Here is a 20,365-nt window from a genome sequence, read left to right as displayed (position 1 = left end):
GCTCTGCGCATGCGCACAATGGGAACAGGCTCCAGATGTTCCTCTGCCTCACAGTTGTCTAGCTCCATAGGGACCTGATCACTGCCGGACAGCCTCGGCCCAGTCTCTGCCTCTGACGCAGAGCCCTCGTCTGAGCCTTCCCTAGCCTCCAGGACTGGCCCAGGCTCCTCTCCAACCTCCTCAATGTCCGACTCTGCTGCCAGCTCTGCTGACTACTAGCGGGCCACAAAAGCCTGCATCCCACGGATGGGGCTTCGCTTGTTTGCGTGGCCCTGTTTTTGGCATAACGTGGCCCAGTGCTGGTACATGGATCAGGGTGGTTGGAGACCCCTGCATTAGGATACCTAAACCCTCCACTCACAAATTCAGGGTTGTCTTCCCCACGTTGGCATGAAATCATCTAGTTCTAATTCACTTACCGCCCGCATCTCTGGTAATGAAATACTTCCAACCCTGTCGAAGATCTCATTAAAACTGGATCTGCCCACTCATTTCTCCTCTTGGCTTCCATTCCTGTTTTTGAGCTGGGAAATGTCAACAAAGGACATTTTTCCCCCCTCTCTCAAGCTGCTGAATCAGGAGCAGAAAGTTCTAACACCCCCCTCCCCTCCAATCATTGCTCAGGGACTTTGTTGACTGCAGGCAATTCACCTGCTAATCTTCACCAACTCCCACTCAGAGCTGCAAGTAAGTAGATCTAACAACTACTAACATCCGCAAACCAGCATAGCAAGAAAAGTTTTGATTATTTTTTTTTCCAGAGAAAGGGTTAGATTTTTATCCAGGCTAAGGTAGCATTTGGTGGATACTTGGGCAGGAAATTATCAGGAAATCCCAACAAATGAAGGCTAAATTGGGAGGGTGAAAAAACAAACCCCTGCAGCAAGGCAATCTGTATTGGGGACAAAAAAAAATCCTACATGAATGTTTTTTTGTAGTCATCAAGTCCCGAGTTCAAGAGGATCTGGGGATAGGTTTGCATGGAAGTGCCAATGGGAGCTTTTGAAGCAGGAGCCTGGGTCAACAGGCAGTAAAATACATGGGGCAGCCCTTGAAGAGCATTCGGAGACTTCAGCTTGTCCAGAATGCAGCCGCGCGAGCAATTGTGGGTGCACCTCGGTACACCCACGTCACACCTATCCTCCGTGAGCTGCACTGGCTGCCTATTGGTTTTCGGATACGCTTCAAGGTGCTAGTCATCACTTATAAAGCCCTTCATGGTATTGGACCTGGGTACTTGAGAGATCGCCTGCTGCCAATTACCTCCAACAGACCTATTAGATCCCACAGATTAGGCCTCCTCCGAATTCCATCTACCGGCCAATGCCGATTGGCTACCACCCGGAGGAGAGCCTTCTCTGTGGCTGCTCCAACCCTCTGGAATGAGCTTCCCATGGAGATTCGGACCCTCACCACCCTTCAGGCTTTCCACAAAGCCCTTAAAACCTGGCTGTTCCAACAGGCCTGGGGCTGACAAGTTCCCCGTCCCCGCTCGAATTGTATGTTTGTTGACTGTTTTTAAATTGTTGTAGTTGTTTATCCGTTGTTGTCCTCCTGTTTGTATCCCCCCCTCCTTATTTTGGTTTGTGAGCCACCCTGAGTCCCTCTGGGAATAGGGCGGCATAGAAATGCAATAAATCAAATCAAATCAAATTTCTTGAACATTATGACAGACAGAGCAGAGATGAGCAACTAAAACTATTGAATGGCCCGGAAACGAAAACATATGAAAGGTTGCAGGAACTGGATATAGCTAGTCGAGAGAAAAGAAGGAACTAGGGGTGACATGATAGGGAAAGAAGGAACTAGGGGTGACACAAATATTTCAGTATTTGTGGGGCTGCCACATAGGAGGTCAGCTTATTTTCCAAAGCACCAGAAGGCAAGACAAAGAAGCAATGAATGGAAACTAATCAAGGAGAGAAGCAACCTGGAATTAAGGAGAAACTTCCTAACAGTGAGGACAATTAACCAGTGGAACTGATTGCCTCCAGAAGTTGTGGATGCTCCATCACTGGAGGTTTTTAAGAGACTGGCACTTGTCTGAAATGATGTAGCAGGATCTCCTGCTTGAGCAAGGGGTTGGATTAGAAGACCTCCAAAGTCCCTCTGACACATACCCTATGCGAGTCTTCAGTTCCCAGAATTTCTAGACACATCAGTAATCTCCCAAACAACTCCACCTCTGAACATCCTATCATTCAATGCTAATTGCAAATTTCCATAGATTAAGAGGCACCAGCAGGTTGGAGATCCACTCCCGGTGTGAAAAGCAATGTTGCAAAATGCATAGAAACCCCGAGAATATTCCAAAATACCTGAACTGCAGAAGGAAACGCCTACTCAGCAACCTTCCACAAAAATACAAACCCTACCCCAAATATATTCAAAACAGCAAGTAAGCCTTCTGGAAAATCAGCCCTAATTTTCTGCCTTTTCTTTGGAAGCGGAGTTTGAAAATTTGGAAATTACAGGGTGTTGAATGTACTTTCTTCCCGGAGGGATCAATCTTTCTTCTTTGAACAAAAACACGGTGTCAAACTAGCAGTTGGGATTTGAGAACAGCTTGCTTGCTTTCAACTCAAGCTGCAAACCTGTGGCCTTGAATTCCAGCATTCAATATCTGTTTTGCAGCTCGAATTAAATGTCGACCCAGTTGCTTTTTAACATCAAGGGATGGGTTTTTCTTACTTCCAAGGGGGCCATCTCTATCTACTTGAACATTTCATCATCCGGTTTCTGCAGAACAGAACAGAAGTCACAGAGTTGGAAGGGACCTTGGAGGCCTAGTCCAACCCCCTGTTCAAGCAGGAGACCCTATATCCATTTCAGACAAGTGGCTGTCCAGTCTCTTCTTAAAGCCTCCAGTGATGGAGCAGCCATAACTTCTGGAGGCTACTTCCATTCCACTGGTTAATTGTCCTCACTGTCAGAAAAATTCTCCTTAGTTCTAAGTTAGATGTTTCCTTGATTCGTTTCTATCCATTGTTTCTTATCATGCCTTCTGGTGCTTTGGAGAATAGGTTGATACACACACACCTCTTCTTTGTGGCAGCCCCTCAAATATTGGAATATTGCTATCATGTCACTCCTAGTCCTTCGTTTCACTTCTTTAAAGCTCGCTTCACCTTTCAATACTACAAATAGAATGAGAACCCTTGGTATATCCTCAAGTCATTGCAGCTTTTGAACGTTGAGAATCCATTGATTTTCTTGGCTATCCCTCAATGCTTATACTGTTATTCCATAACACAAGGTTGGAAATACTGGCAATAAAGCCAAGATTAAAATGTCAGTTGGAGTGTGCTATGCGGAAAAAAAACGAGGCATCTTAATGAGAACGTGTGTTGATTGCACACAGGGACATACAATATATGCATATATATAGGGTGCTCCTTTTTAGTGGGTGTAAGAAAGTCCTCCCAATTAATAAAGATTCGATTTTTCTTCTTCTAATTAAGATTCTTATCTCCAGGTGCAGCATTCCAGCCTTTGGCATCCAGGTAGGTTTCCCAACTAATGACTTTCTTCTCGCCCAATCCAGCCAACCCTCTCTCTGCCAAAATAAAAGTCATGTGGCCAGTGATGGCAAGGCCATGCTATAGTAATAGCAATAGCAGTTAGACTTATATACTGCTTCATAGGTCTTTCAGCCCTCTCTAAGCGGTTTACAGAGTCAGCATATTGCCCCCAACAACAATCCGGGTCCTCATTTTACCCACCTCGGAAGGATGGAAGGCTGAGTCAATCCTGAGCCGGTGAGATTTGAACAGCCGAACTGCAGAACTGCAGTCAGCTGAAGTAACCTGCAGTGCTGCATTTAACCACTGCGCCACCTCTGCTCCTGAAGGAGGCTAGTGACTATGAAAGTCACTAGCAGAAGATGGTCTCTAAAAGATTACCCTTCATCCAATTTACGAAAAGATGGTTGTATTGGTTTGTTGACAATTTGATCCTGTTGCTTGAAATAATTCCACGTATTCCACGTAATAATTCCAGGAAGAAATGGGTAGGATGTTTCCCAACCTTGGCAACTTTAAGATGTGTGAACTTCAGCTCCTAGAATTCTCCAGCCAGCATGCTGAAGACCATCATCTTGCAATTCCAAGGTTGAGAAACAGTGGTCTACATGAACAATGATTTTGAGGAGTAGGATGGAAGCAACAGTCCCGGAAAGACAGAAGGTTCAGTTTCTAAGAGGATTGTAGCTGTTTTACAACTGGTACATTTCCTGCCTGTGCTAACACCTCCTGATGTGCCTCACCCCACTACTGCTAAGAGCAATTATTGTTGTTACTTACAATTAATTCTAAATTGTTATTCAACAGATTCTTCTACTGCATAAGGAAGGAGGCCCTGTGGCTGCCTCAACCTGCACAGCAGGTTGAAGAAGTTTGTCTACCGGTGGATCATCAGAATGTCTCTGCATTTATTCAAAAATTTATTAAGAGGAGATATACCTCGTTGTTGTTGTTTCATTTTACTCAGTTTAAATTTCTATATCAGTGAGGTGATTTTCAGATTACATCACACTTATAGTTCGGGTAACCAGTTTATTAGAAATAAGCTCCTGTACTCTTAACGGCTGATTTACCTTACAAGCTGATTGACAATAAAGTAATCAAATCAAATCTTTATTACGGTCATAGATCAGCATAAGGAGGGTGGGGAAATCCAAGTTAACAAGGCATAGCCATTGTGTTACGTAACATACTTTGGGCCAAGAAATAAGATATGCTAAGGTCTAATGTGAGGCATGGTTTCTACAACTCAATGGACTCTAGCAATAGCACTTAGACTTATATGCCACTTCACAGTGCTTTTACAGCCCTCTCTAAGCAGTTTACAGAGTCAGCCTCTTACCCCCAACAATCTGGGTCCTCATTTTACCCACCTTGGAAGGATGGAAGGCTGAGTCAACCTTGAGCTTGGTGAGGATTGAACTGCTGGCAGTCAGCAGAATTAGCCTGCAATACTACATTCTAATCATTGTGTCATCACAGCTCTTATTACTCTTATGAGGGAGGGAGGGAGGGAGGGAGGAAGGGAGGGGGGAGGAAGGGCAATAGCACTTAGATTTATATACCACTTCACAGTGCTTTTACAGCCCTCTCTAAGCAGTTTACAGAGTCAGCCTCTTACCCCCAACAATCTGGGTCCTCATTTTACCCACCTTGGAAGGATGGAAGGCTGAGTCAACCTTGAGCTTGGTGAGGATTGAACTGCTGGCAGTCAGCAGAATTAGCCTGCAATACTACATTCTAATCATTGTGTCATCACAGCTCTTATTACTCTTATGAGGGAGGGAGGGAGGGAGGGAGGGAGGGAGGAAGGGAGGGGGGAGGAAGGGCAATAGCACTTAGATTTATATACCACTTCACAGTGCTTTTACAGCTCTCTCTAAGCAGTTTACAGAGTCAGCCTATTGCCCCAACAATCTGGGTCCTCATTTGACCAACCTTGGAAGGATGGAAGGGTGAGTCAATCTGGAGCTTGGTGAGGATTGAACTGCTGGCAGTCAGCAGAATTAGCCTGCAATACTACATTCTAATCATTGTGTCATCATAGCTCTTATTACTCTTATTAGGGAGGGAGGGAGGGAGGGAGGGAGGGAGGGGGGAAGGAAGGAAGGGCAATAGCACTTAGATTTATATACCACTTCACAGTGCTTTTACAGCTCTTTCTAAGCAGTTTACAGAGTCAGCCTATTGCCCCAACAATTTGGGTCCTCATTTGACCAACCTTGGAAGGACGGAAGGGTGAGTCAATCTGGAGCTTGGTGAGGATTGAACTGCTGCAATGGGCAGAGTTAGCCTGCAATACTGCATTCTAACCACTGGAAGGGAGGGAAGGAAGGAAGGCAGGCAGGAAGGAGTTAGACTTATAGACCACTTCACAGTGCTTTACAGTCCTCTCTAAGTGGTTTACAGAGTCAGCATTTTGCCCCCAAACAATCTGGGTCCTCATTTTATCCACCTCGGAAGGATGGCAGGCTGAGTCAACCTTGAGCCTGGTGAGATTTGAACTGCCAAATTGTAGGCAACCAGCAATCAGCAGAATTAGCCTGCAATACTACATTCTAATCATTGTGTCATCATAGCTCTTATTACTCTTATTAGGGAGGGAGGGAGGGAGGGAGGGGGGAAGGAAGGAAGGGCAATAGCACTTAGATTTATATACCACTTCACAGTGCTTTTACAGCTCTTTCTAAGCAGTTTACAGAGTCAGCCTATTGGCCCCAACAATCTGGGTCCTCATTTTACCCACCTTGGAAGGATGGAAGGCTGAGTCAACCTTGAGCTTGGTGAGGATTGAACTGCTGGCAGTCAGCAGAATTAGCCTGCAATACTACATTCTAATCATTGTGCCATCACAGCTCTTATTACTCTTATTAGGGAGGGAGGGAGGGAGGGAGGGAGGGAGGGAGGGAGGGAGGGAGGGAGGAAGGAAGGAAGGAAGGAAAATAGCACTTAGACTTATATACCACTTCACAGTGCTTTTACAGCTCTCTCTAAGCGGTTTTCAGAGTCAGCATATTGCCCCCAACAATTTGGGTCCTCATTTTACCCACCTCGGAAACCAAAGCAGTTGAATGTATTAACAAAAAGTAATCCATGGTACCTCAATTATTCCCAAAGATGCACCAAATAGTCAGCCAACCAGGAATGAGGTTTAACTCATCACCTATTTTCCCCCAAGGATGATAGCAATAGCCATAGCACTTAGACTTATATATCGCTTCATAGTGCTTTTACAGCCCTCTCTAAGCGGTTTATGGAGTCAGCCGATTGCCCTCAGCAATCTGGGTCCTCATTTGACCCACCTCGGAAGGATGGAAGGCTGAGTCAACCTTGAGCCAGTGAGATTCAAACTGCCGAACTGCAGCTAGCAGCCAGCTGAAGTAGCCGGCAGTGCTGCACTCTAACCATTGCACCACCTCGGCTCTAAATACTATAAATACGGCACCCCTTTTTCGCTTTGTGTAGCATGTCAGGATCCATGAGAAATAATTGCACATGATTGAGAACAAGGATGGGTAGAAGGCAAGGGTTCCATTCCAGGGAAGACTATCTCCGCTACCACATATCTGCTCAGTGATTCACATTTCATTCCAAGAAGTCTTTTGAAGGGATGAAGACCTGAACGTAGCACAGTGCTTGGGGGGAAAAAAGTCTGCTTTAAAGAGCTACAGACAGAGGAAACATTCATGCTTTCATTCACTCTGGAGCGCCCTTTTGAAATGGATTAAAAAATATTGCACCACCCAAATAAACAGTAGTTATTATTTTAGGATCAGTATTTAATTAAATCAGTATTTAACCATAGTAAGAACACACCTGGAATGCTGCAACCAATTTTGGTCACCATGCTATCAAAAAAGATGTTGAGACCTTGGAAAAAGGTCTCGTCGAGCGCGCTTTAGTCCACCGCGGTTTTGTGGTGGAACCAACCAATGGAACAGCTTGCCTCCAGACACCATGGATGTTCCATCACTGGAGGTTTTTAAGAAGAAACTAGACAGCCATTTATCTGAAATAGTATAGGTTCTCCTGCTTAAGCAGGGGCTGGAGTAGAAGACCTCCAAGGTCCCTTCCAGCTCTGTTCTATTCTATTCTATGTAGAGAAAAACAGTGCAAAGGATTACAAGGTTTCAGATATCCCATCCAACCAATTTCATTGCATTTAACTACAATGACAATAAAGATTATACTTATCTTTAAACTAGATATGTTTGTTTACCTAGATTGAGGGATTGGCTCTATTACAAATGTTAAATTCATGTTCGATTATAAGGCATTTAGTATTATTTTTGACTTTATATATAGACTCTAGACTGGACTACTGCAACGTGCTCTACATGGGGCAGCCCTTGAAGAGCATTCGGCGACTCCAGCTTGTCCAGAATGCAGCCGCGCAAGCGATTGTGGGTGCACCTCGGTTCACCCACGTAACACCTATCCTCCATGAGCTGCACTGGCTGCCTATTGGTCTCCGGATACGCTTCAAGGCGCTAGTCGTCACTTATAAAGCCCTTCATGGTATTGGACCTGGGTACTTGAGAGACCGCCTGCTGCCAATTACCTCCAATAAACCGATCAGATCCCACAGATTAGGCCTCCTCCGAATTCCATCTGCCGGCCAATGCCGACTGGCGACTACCCGGAGGAGAGCCTTCTCTGTGGCTGCTCCGACCCTCTGGAACGAGCTCCCCATGGAGATTCGCACCCTCACCACCCTCCAGGCCTTCCGCAAAGCCCTTAAAACCTGGCTGTTCCGACAGGCCTGGGGCTAAAGAACCGTTGCCCCCGTCTCGAATGGTATGATTGTTGTGTGTTTTTAAATCATGTATTGTTTTTGTGTTGTTGTTAATTTGTCTGTATCCCCCCTTCCCTGGTTTGAGTTGTGAGCCGCCCTGAGTCCCCCTTCGGGGGAAAAGGGCGGCATATAAATGAAATAAACATTCATTCAAACACATAGATATGGTCTGTAAAATTTTTGTCCTTCCTATTTTAGCCTTGCATGTATTCCCAGGGTTTCCTTCATTTTCCTGGCTAGAGTTCATAATGATACGGCACAGCAACTCATATTAACTATGGCAGCTTTCTTTGATCAGAGGTCTTATTTACTTACTTATTTGCTTATGGGATCAATTGAAATCAAAAGCCAACCTTCTAGTTGTGTTTGAAAGCTACCAAAGCTGGTGGCCCCTCTTACAATATTTCAGCCTCGCATGGATACGTATCTAGTATAAATGAATGAAAGAGATATGATAAATGCTAATTCGGCCAATTAAATCAGCCAGGCATAAACAACATGCAAAAGTATTAATTAGGAGCACAGCAATCCCCTCTAGAATTGGTGATCCATCCTGTTTACAGAAATAGAAGGAAACATTGCAGTTGGGAGAGAGATGGGGATTAAGAGAAGGTGCATTAAGCCTATAAAATAATCCTGGTTGCATTCTGCCTTAGGAAGAAATTATTCCACTTTCATTTACATTCACACAAACAGATTATCCATAAATTGATAGCAAAGCTTGCATGGTACTTTGTATTCATAAGCAAAAAAACAACAACCTCAATTCGAATTCCAGGGAAAGGAATTGGATAACACAGTGAAGAAAGTGCCTTATTAAAGACTTTTTTTAGATCCCAAAGAACTAGCCTGTATGTATCCGAATTTACAACCTAAATGCTGGAGATGTGATTGTCTCGATGCTACATACTATCATATATGGTGGACTTGTAAAAAGGTAAAAGCATTTTGGATAAAAATATGGTGGATTATGCAAAATGTTCTTAAAAAAGGATAAGGTTTACCCCTCAGTTATTCTTGTTAGGTATAATTACTGATTGCACAGTTATAGAGACTAACTTGATTTTGCATTTAATAACCGCAGCAAGACTGTTGGTGGCGCAATATTGGAAGAAGGAAGATTTGCCTACTATTCAAGAGTGGACATTAAAAGTAACAAACCTAGCAGAGATGGCTAAAATATCAGCATATCTCAAGGATCACTCAAATGAGAGATATAAATTGGAGTGGAGAAGATGGATTGACTATACTCAAAATAAATATGGGACTAAGAAATTCCAGATAGTTTATGACTGAAGAAACAAGGAATGATATAATCTGTTTAGAGTTAGCCTAGCAAAGAGGAGTTAAAGCACAAATCAAAGATGATACTAACTTTTTTAAAGTTTATTTTAGAATATCTTTGTTAAAGATTTATACCCTGTATCGATTCTGGGAAGTCGGGGGGGGGAAGTTTGGGGGGTAAGGGTTTGGATGGGGAGGGTAGGGTAGGGGGAGAGAGGTAAACATTTGTAAAAGTTTTTTTTTTCCCAAAAATTTTCAATAAAAAAAAAGACTCGCGACTCCATTATTAATTGCACTTGGCAGCGTTGAACTGAAGGAAGCACTGAATCACACATGGTTCAAGTCCATATATTACGGTGAGCCATGCCTTGTTTGATTTTAACAGGGTGACTAGTCTGAGTCCAGCCACGTTGGATGGGAAAACATGGCTTAAGGGTTAGCATGTTGCATGAAGTCAAAGCAAATTATGTCTTATTGCAATATAAACACCCCGGGCATATTAAAGAGAGTTGCAGGATACATTGTAGATGATCAGAAGATTCGTAATTCAGGTTCTACCATAGATCCTGGGATCTATGTATGGATCTCCAGATATTGCTGAACTTCAACCATTAGTCCTCTTGGCTCAAGCTACTTCAGTTGCAACTGAGCAACATTTGAGGTCACTGATTCCTGACCACAATAGGAGAACTGGAATAATTATCTTTCTATTTGGACCTTCAAATTGTCTTCTACTTCTACCTTCTACTTGCTCATGGTAGATTTTCTTGGACTTCCCTGGACCAATCTAGCATAGCATCAGGTATACCTTGGCTCACAATTCAAAGCCCTGTTGCTCACATCAGTTTGCAAAATAAATCCGAGAAATCGTTTCAAGTTGGATATTAGCGGAAACTGGCATTCAACCCAATCACTATCTGAAATTTGGCACTGACCCCATGCTCATGTAGCAATAGCAATAGAACTTAGACTTACATACTGCTTCATAGTGCTTTTACAACCCTCTCTAAGCGGTTTTACAGAGTCAGCCCATTGCTACCAACAATATGGGTCCTCATTTTACCTACCTCAGAAGGATGGAAGGCTGAGTCAACTATTACATTGGGTGAAGGGGTGTATTGGGTTTGGGGTTTAATTGATATAAGGAAAGCACCCCAAATCAACATCAGGGAATTGTGCGGCCATATAAATTCTCCAAATAAATAAATAAATTGCCTGAGGTAGGTCTCTCTCTCTCTCTCTCTCTCTCTCTCTCTCTCTCTCTCTCTCTCTCTCTCTCTCCCTCTCCCTCTCCCTCTCCCTCTTCCTCTCTCTCCCTCTCTCTCTTTTTTTCTTTTTCCTTTCTCCTTGCTGATGTAAATGCATTCCTTTGACCTATATGTGCTATTTCCATATTCTTTCTTCTGTTTACATTATTCTAATGGAGGAGACCGAAACAACACAGAGCAATGAATCTACTTGCAAATGATTTTTAAATTACACTGACTTCCTCGTTGCCTTCCCGGCTGCAGGAATTGCTCCACACACTAGGAAAAATAGGGCTAACACATTAAACATGACACGTGGACGAATGTGTGCAAACTGATTCAGACCAAACAGCCTTTTGAGATAAAACTCATGATTTGTAAATCAGAACGCCTAGGTTTGGGCAAAGCATTAAATGAAGCTTCAATCACTGCTTTTATAATTAGCTACACTCACATATAAAAGATGGTTTATAACCACAACTGCTAGATTCAGACATTGTGCCAGATGAAGATCCTGACCCATTCTGCTTAATTTAACATGAAGTTGTTAAAGCCTTCATGGAGGCTTTCAAGAAGAGACTGGACTGCCATCTGTCAGCAATGGTGTAGGGTCTCCTGCTTGGGTGAGGGGTGGGGGTTGGACTAGATGACCTCCAAGGTCCCTTCCAACCCTGTTCATCTGTTAATGTCTTTTATAATTTGCCACTTGGTTCATCTTTCTCAAATGCTATGTATGCCAATTTCCCCAGCCATGCATTCTCTCCTAAATTTGTCATTGATGGTCACAACAGACACATTTTTAACTCTAGATTCTGTGTCCAGTAGCTAGGAAGGGGGTGCTTTGATGTGATGTTCTGTATACTGAAGGCACACAATTGGGAATGGATGAGCTGCATTTATCTTAAGATTTTGACACAGCAGCCTTGCTTATATAAAGAAGGGAGCATTAAAAACTAACAGAGACTAATTCAGAATAAAAAGAACAGAAGAGAGGAGAGGAGAGGGAAGGAATGGAGGGGATAGGGGAAAGGAGGAGAGAGGAATGGAGAGGAGAGGAGGGGAGAAGAGATGAGAGGAGGGGAGGGGCGGGGATAAGGGAAAGGAGGAGAGAGGATTGGAGAGGAGAGGAGAGGAAAAGAAATAGAAATTTCCAATTTTCTTTGCAGCAAATTCAAGTATAATTATAAAATTATCTCTTATTATATTATTACAAAAAAAGCTCACATTTTTCTATTAACCTTTTCCCCCTGATCATCAAAACCACAAATCATAAGCCCTTTTTACTGTTTCATGCAAAAAGTCTACAAAGGGTTTGCACTGAGCCATGATTGTCTTTCCTCTAATCAAGGAAGTCAACTTAGCCATCTCTGCAAGTTCCATCACCTTCACCAACCACTCCACCATTCTGGTTAGTGTGTCAAACCTTTCCATCTTTGAGCATATAATAATCTCATGGCAGTTGTCCCATGTAAAGACAAACTTCCATGACTTTTCTGGTTGCCAGGACAACAGCCTTTCTCAGACCAATCTGAACCAGAAATTCTACCTGGGACCTTCCGGATATAAGGATGCTCTTCCTGAGCAATAACCTTTCCCCACAAACTTTCGCTGCAATAAAATGAGGCACTGAGTAATGCTTAATTGTTTTCTTCCACAAATGAAGCTCTCACAGAACACTTATAACCTTAGCTTGGTTAGGTGAAGATAAAACCTATTTTAAATCAGGATTAACTTCTAGCAATTTTATGGATAAGTCCATGAAGTTTTCCGGGCAGCAATATGGAAGTACTTCAGCATTCTCCTTTTCCAATATATATTTACAATAATCTGCTTCAGTCTACTACAGCTCTGGTATTTCTTGATACTCTTCCATTTACTATTAACTCGATCCAACTCTCCTTAGTTTTTGAACAACAGTAGTGGTTGGCCATCTAACTGGGCACCTATTTTTATTATGTCTGGATTGGATTGGATTTATTACATTTATATGCCGCCCTTTTCCCCGAAGGGGACTCAGGGCGGCTCACAATTCAATCAGGGAAGGAGGTACAGACAGGGGAATAAAAAGACGAGACATAACAATACAAATTTAAAAACACAACAACAACCATACCATTCGAGAAGGGGGGCAAAAACTCTTTAGCCCCAGGCCTGTCAGAACAGCCAGGTTTTAAGGGCTTTGCAAATCACCTGTACAGATGATTTATTTCACAGGGTTCCCAGACCTTCACAGGTCCCAAGATGACAATCCAGGCAACATGATCCAACTGGATTTGTGGTCAGCTGAAAACCTGAGTGGGTCATTGAGAAGACTGCTCAGAGCCATCCCGGAAGCAGACTCTTGTTTCTGCAAACATTCATTCCAAAACAGGAGTAAAGTAAACTTGATGGGCAAGAGCCATTGGGTGGGGCACAAGCTGTAGAAGTCCACAATTCCCTCCCAAACGCATGAAGAGAAGTGGAACTTGTTCTACTGACATCCCAAACACTCAACTGTCATGCAGCTGACTCAGGGGTGAATGGCAGAAGCACGACACTCATCGCTATGGCATTTGTATACAGGAAAAATAATGTAGAACAGGCAATATCATGAACTATTGTCCACCTTGACTGCCAATGACGGAAGCTAGTCACCTGACACATTTGGTGGCCACCAAGATAGGGGAGAGTAGAAGATGAAGGAACAGCATCATCATGACCTCAATCAGCTAAGAAACTCACCTTGCAACAGGGGTGGGTTCCTGCCAGTTCTAACCTCTTCTATAGAAGAGGTTCCACAAATCTACAGTGCCGTTTAGAACCGGTTCCAGCTCCCTCCCCCCCCGTCCCGCACATCATCAAGATGAAGAGCGAGAAGAGGAATTGTGGGAGTTGAAGTCCACAAGTCTTAAAGCTGTCAAGTTTGAACACCCCTGGGGTTTTTTTCTAAAGGGTTAGGGGTGCAAGGGTTTTGTAACTTGACAGCTTTACGACTTGGATGCTTCAAATGCCAGAGTTTCTGAGCGAACATGACTGGAGGAGGAATTCTGGGAGTTGAAGTCCATAAGTCTTAAAGCTGTCAAGTTTGAACATCCCGGGGTTTTTTTTCTAAAGGGTTAGGGGCGCAAGGGTCTTGTAACTTGACAGCTTTAAGACTTGAATGCTTCAAATGCCAGAGTTTCTGAGCCAACATTTTGGTTGCTAAGCAAGAGCGTTGTTAAGTGAGTTTCACCACATTTTACAAGTTGGTCACACCCACCCAGTCACATGGTTGGCAAGCCACTCCCACCAGGTCACATGGCTGGCAAGCCACTCCCACCCAGTCACATGGCCAGCAAGCCACTCCCACAAAGCAAGCCACACCTACAGAAGAGGTTCTAAAAAAAATTGAAACCCACCACTGCCTTGCAACCATCCCCGTTACAGTCCATGACTTACTGTTAAAATTGGGACCAGAATTTCTGCTGCTAAGCAAGGCCATTTTAACTGAGTTGCACCCAATTTTACAACTTTTTTGCCACAGCGTTTAAACCAGGGGTCTCCAAGTCAAAGCCCAGGGGCCAGAACCAGCCTGCTGGGTGCTTAGATCTGGCCAGTGGGGCCGCCCTGGAAACAGCGACGGACTGACCTGCAGTGCCTCTGCCAGCAAAAATGGCACTCGGGAAGGCAGCATGCGGCCCACCCGGGCTCCGTTTTTGGCCGTGATGGACACCTGCAGCCCTCTGCCAGCAAAAACGGAGCTCAGGAAGGCCATGCTCTATTTTCACTGGCAGAGAGCTGCAGGAGTCCATCACGGCCAAAAACAAAGCCTCAACAGGTGACATTGAGCTGGCCATGCCCCCGCTGATCCCCTGAGGTCAAACAGAATCCTGATATGGCCCTCAGTGAAGTTGAGTTTGACACCTTTGGTTTAAATGAATCACTACGGCTGTTAAGTGAACCACACGGTCATTAAACAAATCTGGTTTCCACCGTTGACTTTGCTTGTCGGGGCTCAGCTGCAAAGGTTACAAATAGCAAGGACCGTTTGGTCTTGGAAGTCTGTAACCATCATAAATATGGTGGTTGCCAAGTTCTTGAATTTTGATCCCATGACAGTGGGGAGGGATGCTGGCAATAGTCCTAAATGCAAGACCCAGTCACAAGTCGCTTGGTTCCGTCCCATGCTAACTCCAAGCCGTTGCTGAATTAATGGTTATAAGTAGAGGACTGTTATCTCCCCTCTTCACCTTCCTCACAGGCCTGTTGCAAAAATAAAATGAGCCGAATGAAGAGAAAAATGCCGCAGGTCAGCCGCAGCCTGTAATAACTAAGGATTTGGGGAGTTTTGTTTGGTTTAATTTCTGCTCGCGGTGCAGTTATTAAAGGCCCAGGAGTTGGATTCAGGAAAAAAAAAATAGTGAATGCCTTTATGAGGAGGAGTTTCATAAAAGATTTGGCACAAATCTCTGTTACACCGGTTACTTTAAAAACCAGCACCCTCTTCATGTGGTTTCTGAAAACAGCTTACATTCCTCAGCTCTCCGACAGATGTTCTTGGAGCATGGACAGAGTACAAAGCTGCCAAAGAGAAGAGGGAAGATGCCCCCGCGGAGAAAACCGTGCCAAGCTCTGTCTACCCACAGGGGTACATTTTTTTTTCATTTTTAGCACAGAAACCCTGTTTTACCAAGAGCTGCCCAATGTACAAGCACCCAAAAGCGCAAAGCAGAATCTGGGGTGGGGCAATCCAAACATTCATTTTAGAGAACCTGTCAGCTTTTAGAACAATCCCGATTCACAGATTTCACCCATCTTCACATGCCCGTTGGTTTGGGGTGGTGGTGGAAATTGCTGGATTCAAAAAAAATCTGTATCTGATGATTAGGGGACTGGAGGCTAAAATATATAAAGAACAGTTGCAGGAACTGGGTATGTCTAGTTTAATGAAAAGAAGGACCAGGGGAGACATGATAGCAGTCTTCCAATATCTCAGGGGTTGCCCCAAAGAAGAGGGAGTCAAGCTATTCTCCAAAGCACCTGAGGGCAGGACAAGAAGCAACGGGTGGAAACTAATCAAGGAGAGAAGCAACTTAGATCCAAGGAGAAATTTCCTGACAGTTAGAACAATTAATCAGTGGAACAGAAGTTGCCTCCAGAAGTTGTGAATGCCCCAACACTTGAAGTCTTTAAGAAGATGTTGGATAGCCATTTGTCTGAAATGGTATAGGGTTTCCTGCCTAGGGTTGGACTAGAAGACCTCCAAGGTCCCTTCCAACTCTACTATTGTATTGTATTGCATTGCATTGCATTGCATTGCATTGCATTGCATTGCATTGCATTGCATTGCATTGCATTGCATTGCATTGCATTGCACTGCATTGCATTGCATTGCATTGAAGATCTGGAGCAAACAGGCTTGCATAGATGCATTTAAATATAGAATGAAGTCGACACAGATTGAATTGTGGAAGCTTCTTGGATGAGAAGCGAAACGTTTTCGAGGGGGAAAAAACTCCCTCAATAAAGTCCAGTTCCCTTTTGAAAACCACTTTTGAGGCAGGTCAGAGTCAGAGTTTCTAGCATAAAACGTTGAAATGCACAAAGACAATGGAGATTTGGAGTAAGGCAAACCAGCATTCAAAGCTTCTGAACTCCAAGCAGATGTCTTTGCTCCCCTTTAGCAATGGCCATAGCACTTAGACTTATATACTACTTTACAGTGCGTTCCAGCTCTCTCTAAGCAGTTTACATAGCCAGCCTGTTGCCCCCAACAATCTGGGTCATCATTTTACCCCCCTCGGAAGGATGGAAGGCTGAGTCAACCTCCCCTTCCTCCCCTTTACATGCATAGAAACTAGAGGGGGTCTCTTCTGAGTCATTTGCCATGTCCCTACATCTTCCATGGAGTTAGCTGCTGTTTTGCTGTTTAAAACAGTGAAAAGGGGGCAAAGATTGAGGATTTACTCCAAATCACCAGTGATTCACCTTGATCTAAACTCTGCCCACTTCAGGGTACAATGGGTGTGTAGGTGCCATGGAAACACTCTTTGGAAAACTCTTTCATTTCCAGCACTCTTCTACCTTAAAAAGACCGCAGTAAACACTATTCTGGACGCATGGAGCACCCAGGAAGAAAGTACCTGAACAGCACCGGCCAGGAAAGGAATCATTCATAGATACATTCTTATCAAGAATCAATCCTTTCGTTTCGCTTACGTCAAGCCAAATCAGGCTAACTTCTCATTACTTCATCACTAGGGTGTGAGAAGATGGAAATCAGAAGAAGGAGGAGGAGGAGGAGAAGGAGGAGGAAAAGGAGAAGAAGAAGAAGAAGAGGAAGAGGGAGAAGGAGGAGGAGAAGAGGAGAGGAGAAGGAGGAGGAGAGTAGAGGAGGAGGAGGAGGAGGAGAAGGAGGAGGAGGAAGAAGAAGAAGAAGAAGAAGAAGAAGAAGAAGAAGAAGAAGAAGAAGAAGAAGAAGAAGAAGAAGAAGAAGAAGAAGGAAGAAGGAGGAGGAGGAGAGGAGGCGGAGAGGAGGAGGAGGAGGAGAAGAAGAAGAAGAAGAAAGTAGGAGGAGGAGGAGGAGAAGGAGAAGAAAAAGGAGGAGGAGGAGGAGGAGAAGGAGGAGGAGGAGGAGGGGGGGAAACAGTTGAGATGGTTGTAGAGGAGAGAAGGGAGTTGGGGGCTGCAAAGCAAGATTTCTTGGTCCTTCCTCCTCATCCCAATCTAGGCTCCCACCATCTGGCGTGGAAAGCAGTTCAGGGCAGAAGGGACCCTTGAGCCCCTGGATAAGCCCGTGGGAAAAGCAGGCTCCCTTCTTCTGTTTCCCCCTAAAGGATTGTGCCTGCCCAGCAGAGCCAAAGGAGACTTACTTGGGACCGGTAGAAGCAGCACGGTGGATTTCCTTCTGCAAGGATCTCTTTTTAAAAGCATGCAACGGCCTCCGTCCTCGGTCGGGGTGAGCAATCTGCAGGGAGGGCAGTGTGTGGGCAAAGCACACAAGATCTCAGCTTGGGGCCCAGCCTTGTTATGGGAGGGAAGGCTGACGAAATGGGAGGGTGCTCCTACCCTGCAGGGCATCAAACAGGTTCCTACATCCCAGGCATAGGAGAGAGAGAGAAAGAGAAAGAAAGAGAGAGTGTGTTGTGTTCCCTCCCTCCCTCTCTGCTTCAGCCAGGAATAGCCTCTCCCTTCCACATTCTTTGCATTCTCTGCCCTGTGACACTGGAGACGTCCTGGGCCAGAGGAGAAAAGCATACAAGTGGTGGCTGAGGTTTTGGCTGCGGGCAAGGCTGACAGGTGAGGCCAGTAGGGATGCAAGAAGCAGCCACTCCACCCCCAGCGTCTAACTTGCCCAGAAAAGCCACTTCTCACCTCTTGCCTAGTGTAGCACCATTGTCGAACGATGGAGACAATTACTGTGCCAAACATTCCTCCCTATTGTCAGCCTGCCAGTTGCCATTCGGCTCATTGAAAACAGATTGGTTTTGAGAGGTATCATTCAAAAAGAGATCTCTTGGATGTTGTGACGATCTTGCCGTGACCAGATTTCATCTGAAATGGTCTTAGGGTCTCCTGCTTGAGCAAAGGGTTGAGCTAGAGGACCTCCAAGGTCCCATTTACCTCTGTTTCTCTAATACAGGGGTGTCAAACTCAAGGCCAGGCAGCTGTGTTTGGCTCACAGGTTGCTTAGATCTGGCCCATGGGCTGCCCTGGAAATAGTGACGGACCGGTTCTTGGTGCCTCTGCCAGTGAAAATGGAGCTCAGGAGGGCTGCATGGCCCTCCTGAGCTCCATTTTCGCTGGCAGAGGGTTGCAGGAGGCCGTCGCAGCCAAAAACGGAGCTCGGAAGCCCATTTCCTGGCAGAGCGCTTAGGCTGCCTGTTCTGACTGAGGCTTCCCAAGAGCATGAAGCAAACTCCTGGTCCCGACAAAAACCCCTTTTATTAATTGACTGTGAATTCTGTTCATTCACATCCAGTAAAGTCTTTCCAGGGAGGATTTACAGTCACAGACCTTCTCTGGCTTGGAGAGCTGACAGGCCGATGTCTGCAAAACTTGGCAAGGAGCCTTGGAGAGTCACGAACGAATTAAGCAAACTAATTGTCTCCTCCAAACTCCACTCCCCTTTTGCTCCTCTTTTATTTCCTCTAGGAGGGGCCATTCATCATCCACCTGTGGCCTTCCTCCCAAGTCCACCCCTGTTCTTTAGCTGTTCCCTTCGCCTGGCAACTCTGTGCATGTGCTCACTGGGAACAGGCTCCAACTGTTTGTCTTTCTCACTGATGTCTGACTCTGAAGGCAGCTGATAACTGGCATACAGCTCTGGCCCCCTTTCTGCCTCTGACACAGAGCTTTCATCAGAGCCTTTCCCAGACTCCAGGATTGGCCCATGTCCCTCCCCAAACTCCTCACTGTCCGAATCTGCGGTGACATGAGGTGAGTTTTATTGCTGGTGAGGCAGCTTTTTAGACTTGTGGACTTCCACTCCCAGAATTCCACAGCCAGGCATGCTCAGTTCTGATTTAAAGCGACAGCATTTCCCCCTCTTGCAAAATAAGTTTTCCCATTCTTTTTCTTCTCCCTCCCCCTCCTTCCTCCCTCTCTCCCTCCCTCCCCGCTCTCTCAAACAGACACACACACACAGAGAACTTGGATCCCTCTCTCAGTCACTCTCAAACACAAACACAGAAGTTGGATTGGATATATTTTCCAAAGGCTTGAAAGCAGCTCCTCTGCCATACCCCCCCCTTCCCCTGCTTTCCGATCGGAGCCTTTGATTGCAGGTGAATCACGTTGCCTTTTCAGTGAAGCTGGGCTTATATACTTTTATCCAGCTGTGTGTGTGTGTGTGTTTGAAAAGGCAACGTGGATTCTGCATGCAATCAAACTTTTTGAATTCCTCCCCCCTGCCCACACATGCACCTTTTCCAGCTGTTTCAGAGAGGATTTCAACTCTGCCCTCATAAAAGGCCAGAGCTCTGAGTCAGACTGAGCTAGTTGCTCCCAGAGAACTCTAAAAAGCCTCTAAAAATGCCCTCTACAGGAGGCGAGAGAACACATGCCTCATTTGCATAAGGAATTTTTTGCTTTTTAACCCTTGCTTAACTCTTAAAAGGCGAAAAATTGCTTATGCACAGGAAGCCCCTAGTTCTCTGGCCTCCTCCTATAGTTAACACTAAGCACTGTTCCAAGTCACTGTGACTTGGAATCTGGTAGCAACTACCTTGGCTTTAATTATTTTTAAAAAATTCTTCAAAATTCTTTCCTTTTCCTCATGACTGGTGATGCCACGCCTCCCCTGCCTCTAGTGACTGCACGTCCCTGAGCAAGAGTAATATATAAAATAATTTCAACTGTTTTCAATATAAAGAAAAATAAAATCTTTTTTTTCCTCCATAAAACTAAAGGTTTGAAAATCACAAGGCAATTTTTTTTGGGGGGGGGCATTGTGATGTGATATATGGTTGCTTTGTTGCTTGTATTGCCTTCTCATACTTATTTTGTAGTTATTTTGCATGTGTTCGACTTTGTTGTTGTTGTTGCTGTTGTTGTTGTTG

General features: G+C 44.8%; 1 protein-coding gene across 1 annotated transcript in view; it reads right to left on the bottom strand.

Moving 5' to 3' along the window:
- ZNF185 (zinc finger protein 185 with LIM domain) overlaps window positions 1-17,901 on the bottom strand; it is a 63,713-nt gene extending 45,812 nt beyond the window's left edge. The window contains exon 1 of the mRNA XM_032228299.1: window positions 17,678-17,901. The gene's annotated coding sequence lies outside the window, so the exon portion shown is untranslated. The remainder of the gene's footprint in view (window positions 1-17,677) is intronic.
- Window positions 17,902-20,365: the final 2,464 nt, after the last annotated feature.

This window comes from Thamnophis elegans, chromosome 12, assembly GCF_009769535.1.
Source record: "Thamnophis elegans isolate rThaEle1 chromosome 12, rThaEle1.pri, whole genome shotgun sequence".
Classification (NCBI taxonomy): Eukaryota; Metazoa; Chordata; class Lepidosauria; order Squamata; family Colubridae; genus Thamnophis; species Thamnophis elegans.
This window is presented reverse-complemented; position numbering and strand designations above follow the sequence as displayed.